The sequence below is a fragment of the Ptychodera flava genome, chromosome 21, assembly GCF_041260155.1.
Source record: "Ptychodera flava strain L36383 chromosome 21, AS_Pfla_20210202, whole genome shotgun sequence".
NCBI lineage: Eukaryota > Metazoa > Hemichordata > Enteropneusta > Ptychoderidae > Ptychodera > Ptychodera flava.
This window is the reverse complement of record NC_091948.1, coordinates 8,487,744-8,496,455: the sequence shown is the minus strand read 5'-3', so window position 1 is coordinate 8,496,455 and position 8,712 is coordinate 8,487,744.

Genomic DNA, 8,712 nt, shown 5'->3' with positions numbered 1-8,712 from the left:
TGATGATGATGATGATGATGATGATGATGATGACGATAATAAAAAATATTAAAAAACAATGTGTCATTCCTTGCTGTTGTTTGTCGATGTTGTAGATAATTGTAAAAGAAAACTGTAATCGTGACCAAAAAACGACGTAGGTCGCCCAACGTCACTCCCGTCCTATTATACAACCGACGGAGTGACGTTGGGCGACCTACGTCGTTTTTTGGTCACGATTACAGTTTTCTTTTACAATTATCTACAACATCGACAAACAACAGCAAGGAATGACACATTGTTTTTTAATATTTTTTATTATCGTCATCATCATCATCATCACCATCAACAACAACATCAACAATAACACAACAACAACAACAACAATAACAAGATTTCTCCATTCCCCTGTGGCTGTAGTTGGAGAGTGTGGGCGTTTGCCAGTCTTTTTTCACACCTTAAAACGATGTATCCGTTACTGGGTAAAACTCACTGAAATGCCACCTAGGCAAGCGTATTTAATGCTGTGCAATCTTGACCGTTTAGGTCGACACACATGGGCAACGTCAGTCAAACATATTCTATTTTCGTATGGATTTGGCCATGTATGGATATCTCAAGAGATAGGTGACAAACAGTTGTTCTTTTTAACATTTGAAACACGAATTGCAGATATTTTGAAACAGCAATGGAAAGGTTACTGTTCATCAAAAAGCAAACTACGTACTTATTCACAGTTCAAGTCTCTCCTTGAACCTGAAATGTATCTTTATTCAAATTGTACACGAAATGTTCGACAGGTCTTTGCTTGCTTTCGATGTTCTGTTCTTCCTCTCGCGATAGAGGAAGGAAGACATCAGAACATAGATGTCTCAGCAAGGCATTGTAAGGTATGTTCCGGCAAATATGTAGAAGATGAGTATCATTTTCTACTTGTGTGTCCCGTATATGCGAATTTGAGAAAGCAATATTTTCCACGAGAAGATATTAACCATCCTCACTTCCAAATATTTTTGAGAATTATGAGTGAAAAGGATCCATCAATGATCTTATCACTATGTAACTTTGTATATAAAGCTTTCAAGCTCAGAGAATCAGTTTTGAAAAATACTGAAATGCCATAGTTTAGTTTTCAGTACGATTTTTCAGTACTATGAACTGATTTTCTTTTTCCTTTTTTTCACGAGAAACTAGTGTATTTACTGTACTGTACTGTATGACTTAACACTGTATGTGTACTTCTCACCGGTATCACTTTGTTGTACCCCCTTGCTTATGGGCTGGAGGCCTTGAAAAGCAATAAACGTGCATATATGTGTGCACCTGAACTGAACCGAACTGATCTTAAACCATTTACAAAATTACCAGCATTGTTTAGAGTACCAAGATGTATATTGAGTTTAAAGATCCATTAGCTGTTACTTTGGTCATTTTTTAAATTTTGTTTGTTCTGTCATAGACCCCGAGAAAAACGTTTTTCTCGAGGGTCTATGGTTCTGTGTATCATCTGCAGTTTCTGGTTTGAATCCCTGAACCATGGAGAAATTCCTAATATTTAATTCATAAATATACCCTATATGAGTATAATCTGCATTGTTATTGTTTAAATTGTGTATTCAGGTCCGGACTAGAATACATTTATTAACAATAACAATGGTCATTTCACATACACAGGCTGTGTTGGCAAGAAAGACACCGGGCATTAAAGAGGCACTCCCACTTGGTAACATTTTTAAAACACATTTTTTTAATGCCAACGGTCGATATTTGACGCAGCGACTGCGCGCGGATCGCGCGATATCGATAAAAACATGTCTTCAAAAAAGTAAAATTTTGAATTCCGGTGGCCCACCTAAATTCAGCTTCCGAACATCAAACGTTCGGCACTGGGGCCATTGTCAACTAAGCTATGGAGTACGAATCTACGCTTCTGTACGCCACAGTACCACTTGCGTCAGTGATCGGTCATGCCCCGTGGGGCAAACCTGAGTCTTACTGACTTGGCGAAAAAACGAAAAACAATTTTTGCTGATTCCACCAGAATTCGCATAGGTGACTAGCACAGTTACGTGCGGTTGATACATAGCGGCCGCCGCGTTGTATGCATAGACGCATACCACGCGCGCGGCGAACCACACATACTGTGTGGCAGACGACAAAATATAGTCATCGGAGGCAGCTAATATTTAACACATAAAAACTGATGTTTATGTGGTGTTGGTTAAAAATATAATACAACTGATTTAGAATAATGAAAACGACAAAAACTAAGGAGAATTTAAAAAACTTACCTGAGGTAAAGGCATAATGCTGTATATAAAGTCTTTGCAGTGGGAAGTAAATTCATTGCGTCGTTCGAACTTATTGTAGACTCCCTAGAAGATCGTCAATCAGCACAACAACAACCTTCGGGGGATTTCGGGTCAAAATTAGAAACGATCGTAAAACTTCGGGATGTGAAAATACGCTCGGGAAATGACATGTTTTTATTGATATCTCGCGATCCGCGTGCAGTCGCGAATTCAAACATCGACCGTTGGCACAAAATGTTTTTAAAAATGTTACCAAGTGGGAGTGCCTCTTTAAGGTCATATGATCGGACTATGGAAAAATTCTGTAGTTGATAAATTAAAACAGAGTAGTGAAACATTAGTCAAGTGTACAGCTAATATCCCTTTAAAGATTATTCCCTTCAAGAAGACAACCCATAAACTTTATCACCCGGCTTCGTGTGAACTCTTTGTGTGTATTTTGAGAACCCCAAAAATTACACGTCAGGTAAAGCATAGGCACTTCAGAAAGTCAGGTGCACTATAATTGTCTTTCTGGTCGGAATTGGCAGAAATGGAATGTTGAAGAATTAAGGCAGGTATATGGAACCACAGAGGAACATAGGCAGAGTCGCAACGTGTATTGTTTAAGGCGTGAAGCGGTTACGTAACCCATCCATATTCGCCTCGCCTCAGGTTGCTCTCGCCTCTCTTTTCAGAAGAGTGCCGACCATGCGTCCTTAGGTAATTTTCGGATTTTCGCCAATTGTTAAGCGAAAGTATGTTCGGCAAAGTTTGTGTTGTTGACTGTTGTTGTCGTGTGGTGCTGAGCGGAATTGACGTGCTGGCGAAAACGGGAGTGTTTTGAGATTCAGGAAAGTGAGTTCTACCGTTTTAAAAATTCCTCTCATATTTTTATGAATATAGGCCTATAATGAGTGTATTTGAACTAAATTTGAAAGTCTTTTATCGATACTGTCTGGTTTTACTCAATGGTTTACGGTCAGTCATACCGTCTTTTACACGTCCGTCAAGGAAGGACATGTTTATGAAACTGCTGGCGTGTTATGTTTTGATTGGCGTGAAGCAGTGTTTCTGGCCTGAGAGCGCACAAAGTAACTGCGGTTGCTACGTGACTGGCAGTACGATGCCATCTCGTCGTATTTCTCGCATAATCTCGTGTAATTATCAACCACAAACAAAGCCTCCAAAAAGTTTAACACCTTTGAAGCTCATTTTAATATGAAAAGCCAATAGTCTACCGAGACGACCATGGAACAAAAGGCATGCAAGCGTTGCCACTCTGTCTATGTTTCTCTGTGATGGAACCAAGTTGTAGCAAATTTAGATAACTTGATTGTGATTCAAATTCAATATCGACAAGTAAAATGGTACCTCAACTATTTCTTCTAAATGAAATATAGAGTATAGAAAAGTGAACGTGGGAGGATAATGACGTGTAATTCTTTTCTTATGATGCCTTTTCTACATAAGTAACGTTGTCCTGGTGACCAAAACTCTTAACCGTTTGAACGCCAATGTTAATTTTTGTCACCTTTATAGAATAAAGCCTAGTTAATTTTTTTCGGATTTTTTTGCCAAAATTTTGATGGAAAGCTGTAACCAATGAAGTATGATGTCCATTTGGTCCAAAATTATAAAAAGAAATACAGAAAAATTCACAGAAGTTGGTGAAATGTTGCACTAACATTTGATTGGGAAAAATTACAGCACTCAAAGGGTTAATTCCCCCACCGATCCGTTGAAGTTTCCCGTTTGATATTCATTTACCATCACATACGCTCCGGTTGTATCCGTCTTCATCAAACAAACATGCATGCATTGTAGCTTCGCATCGGGTGGTAATAGCCGGGTGCAAAGCAGTGATAATTATTTCACAGGCAGATTCCCTGGAAGTGATGAGAGAAAAACAAACTATGATATCAACTTTTGAGTGGATCTCCAATTTCGTCTCCTATCTAATCCCCCTACTAATTTGTTACGGATGCCTGGTAAATATAATAAAATGGAAATATAAAAAAGGAAATAACATGAAGGCGAACCCTTTTCGTGTATTTTACCCTTCAATCAAGAAGAAGCAGTCGCACTTAGATGTAAAAGAAAAATATTTGATAATAAAATAATACAGGCAAAGCATGTACTTTCAGAAATTAATATCATCTAAATTAACTTGCTGCAATAACTAACTACAGACCATAAGCTTATAGGCCTAAAGGTGTCCACGGCTACCGAAGTATTCATTCATACTTCAGTCTTTTACACTGACTCTAGCTGGCTAGAGCACACAATGCACATGCATTGCACAGCAAGGTCACGTGAATTCAAGTTCAACTTGGAAGTTCTTTACTTGCTCTGAGAAATTTCACGAGGGACATAACCAATATTTTACTACAAGCAACACGATGCTTCAAAGTGCAACGCAACGCTTCTACTTCATAAAATTGACGAATAATTATGGGCAGTAATATTGGTAACGATTAAAGTCAGGAGTAATATATCACTACCATCGCATATGTATTGAAGTTTTTGACGATACCTTAATTTATACTGATTGCTGAATAATTACTGTTTTGTCTTACCTCATTGGACTCATAGTAAGCTTACAGTGGCACGTTAGCGAGAGTTCCGCTGTTAAAGAAATTCTTGCCGATGACCGAGATCGATTGACTTAACCTGAATGAATCAAGAAACGATAAAGAAAAGAACAGATAACTTTTGAAGGCTTCAAAGAGATCGCCCCCTGAGAAAAGCAATCATGTACGTTTAATTTTCGCACCTCAGTAATCAAACAGCTTGAACTTAATTTACCTTTTCAAGACTTTTGGCTATAAACGTAAAATTTCGGCTATTTCTCTGGTCAATATGATGAAAATTAAAAGCGCTAAAAACCCACAAAATGTGAGTCCTGTAACTGTGTACATCTTCATCTTAAAAATTCTCACAGATCTGTGATTCTTTAAAATGGTTACTTCCTAACGAAGGACACTGGTATGCTCCAGTTTACCAGTCAGAGGGACTGTGATTTTACATCCACTTTTGGCATGAACTGTTTGTAAACACAGCAACATCGCATCTATGGTGCGCGCCTCGAAATTGAAAGACATGAACTTTTGATCGAACTTTCCTCAAGAAACTTTCAACCATTCCCTTTCAAAATCAAGAATAAAAACCGGGAGGGGGTTTACCTTGCAAATTTCCCTGTGTTGGGGAGGGGGGGGACAGAAATAAAATTCCCGATTTTCACAAATCTAACCCGATGAAAACTGTATTTATTCCATAAACTTCAAAATGACCCTGCACAAGTGGCAGGCAGAATACATATTGTAAAAATTTGCAAGTCCGAATGTCTGTTTCCGGGGCGCATTCTACCGATTAATTATCTTCGAGATACCGAGAAGAATGATGATGCTGCTGTAGTGCAACCACTAAGTCACATCCGGGTGGTTCGGGTGAAAAATAGCGCGGACCGTTAAGTTTTGATGCCAGTATGGATGCTAGTTTGGTTTGGGCTTTAATTGGAAGTATTTTTTTAAAGATATTTTTCTGCTTGAATCAAAATGCAGACTGTTTTGAATGATGGCTGTAGCATTCTGTGGTAATATAAAGAGTTTAATAACGCCTAAGGAAATCATAACAATAAGTCTGAATGTTGTCAAAAACACAACTGAGAGGGCGCTATTTTCACCGTCAGCTTTTCGTTGACTTGCCCACACGAAAAAATTCATCAGTAGTCAATCTGACACTGATCTAACACCTGTCAAGAGGATTCGTACCGCTGAATGTTTGAAAATAGGAAAATTGAGCTCAACGCTTCTGTGATGACTTATGGGAAATTAATTATTGGTCCTGTGCCAGTAGATTTTAAGATATGCTGGAAACAACGCGTGATTTTAAACGTCTTAGTCTCGTCACGGTGTGATTTCATCTTGATTGAAGGGAAAACAGTTCAGAATCGCCTGTTTCGTGTTGAGAGAAGTACAACTTGAACTTGAAGTGATAAATATTTGATAATAATATGCACTGTTTAATAAAAAGACATGTAAGCCCTTTGGGCTGGGGTCACTGCACCCCCCCCCCCCTTACAGTATTTGATCACATGTTTTACCCAATTCTCCGTCACATACCTTGACTTTAATAGGATGTCGTTATTTGTTTGTACTACAACGCCGCAGTTGCAAGAGGCCTTCCAACACTTCCAGGTCTTCATGTGAACCTAAATAAAACGGGCCTTGTCTGCAATCACAATGTGAGATCCATCACGATACCAAAACGCGTTTCCTCGTAGCCGAATCTACCACTTGTTTATGTTATGCGAGCGTATCTTTGTATATTCAGGTGTGTGGTCTTCTATACCTACCTCTTGCCTTTTTAGAGTTTCGATAATATTAGGGAGCGTTCAGTTATTATGGCCGGGGGTGGGCCGGCAAATTCTTTCTGCGCATCAGTCAAAATAAGTGAACCCCCCCTACCCATTGTACCAAAAAATTGATGACCCCCTTTCAAAATGACAAAAATTTCATGACCCCTCCCCCCCCCCCCCCACATTGCTTGAGTAAAGCTGCACACACAAACACCTCGGGGGTATGGAGCAATAAGCTTAGAATCCCCAAAAAAAGAGCTTAGATTTTTTCAAATGACCTTCCTTACAAAACTCACAAGGTGTTAATGATCAGATTTCCCCTTCTGACTTGTTATAATTTTGAAATTACCCCTCAAAGGGGTTGGACAGAAATTACTGGTGGATCGCAATATTTTTGCGCAAGCGTGTGTGTACAAAATTTTGATATTTGGATTTAATTAAAAATCAGCTGTTGATAATGTTGATTCACCATACATGGTATACATATATTTTCTCATACATGTATGAGAAATCTATGTAATACTTTTTCAATGCAAAACTATATCTGTGCATTTATAGATATTTGATAATTTACATAAATGTACTTAAATGAAATAGGGTTGTTACAACTGGCATGCGGACAAAAAGTTTGACCTTAGAATTTCACCAAAAATGTTCATCCACTATACATGGGAGTCAATGATAAAATTGTGAATAATTTTTTTTCCAATGAAAAACTTGGTATACTTGTGCATATACAGATGTTCAATAATTAACATTATTTTACTTGATTAGAATATGATGGTTAAAGGTGCATATTATGTGTACAAGAAATCTGATTATGGAACTTCACTGAAAATGTTCATCCACTATACATGGGAGTCTATGAGGAAAGTATGAATAATTTTTTTCCAATACAAAAATAGGTAAACCCATGTATTTATGTACTCTCGATTATTGATATCAATGTACTTGATTAGATTAGGGTGGTAACAAATGGATGTGTTCGCCAGAAATTGGATTTTGGAATTATACCAAAATGTAGATTCACTGTACATGGGAGTCTATGAGGAAAATGAATAATTTTTTTCCAATACAAAACTATCAAAATCTGTGTATTTATAGACATTTGATAATTCATTTTAAAGTACTTAGTTAGCCTAGGATGGTTAAAGGTTGATATGTGTGCAAGAAATTGGATTTTGGAATTTCACCGAAATGTTGATTCACCATACATTGGAGTCTATGAGAAAACTAAGAATATTTTTTTTTAAATGCTAAACTAAATTAATTTGTGCTTTCATAGGTGTTTGATAATTGATACAAATGTACTTGATTCAAATAGGGTATTTAAAAGTTCAGATGTGGACAACAATTATGATATTGGAATTTCACCTAAAGTATTATTTAACTTTTCATGGTACTAGTAGTCTCAGTACAGGTAACTGTTATTCCCTGACAAAACTTGCTATATCTCTAATATGTAAGTAATAGGAATTGTTCATTGCCCTCAGTGCAGTGAGCTTGATTTACAATAAGACAAGCCTCAGAGTTGTCAAGTCAAGATGTTCATGTGACAGATAATTATACTTTTGTTCAGATTTATACTTCAGAGAATGAAATCATGCAACGAATCATTTTTATCTCCCAGAATATTTCTGAACACTGAAACTGCTTTTTGACGGGACGGATACTTATGAAAATTAAGTGACCCCCCTCTGAGCTGTTTGAAAAATACATGACCCCCCCCCCTTCGCAGTTTTCAAATTTGAGGTGACCCCCCCCCCTGGATTTTGCCGGCCCACCCCCGGCCATAATAACTGAACGCTCCCTTAGGTGTCAGTTACTTTGGTTACCACACGGATGTGGGAATGATCGCGGACACCAACGGAAAACGCCGACCTCCTCCGAAGTACTCTCGAAATTCCTGTGATTAAACATGCACATGAATTAATGTGCAACGATCACTGGGCTCAAAATTTATTGACAACAGCTGCGGTTAAAATACGCTTGTTTTTTTCTTCGCAGTCGATGCAAAACACAATATCTGTCGAATAAAAAATTTCGCCAGCGCAAAAGGTCATTTTAGCATTTCAAATTCAA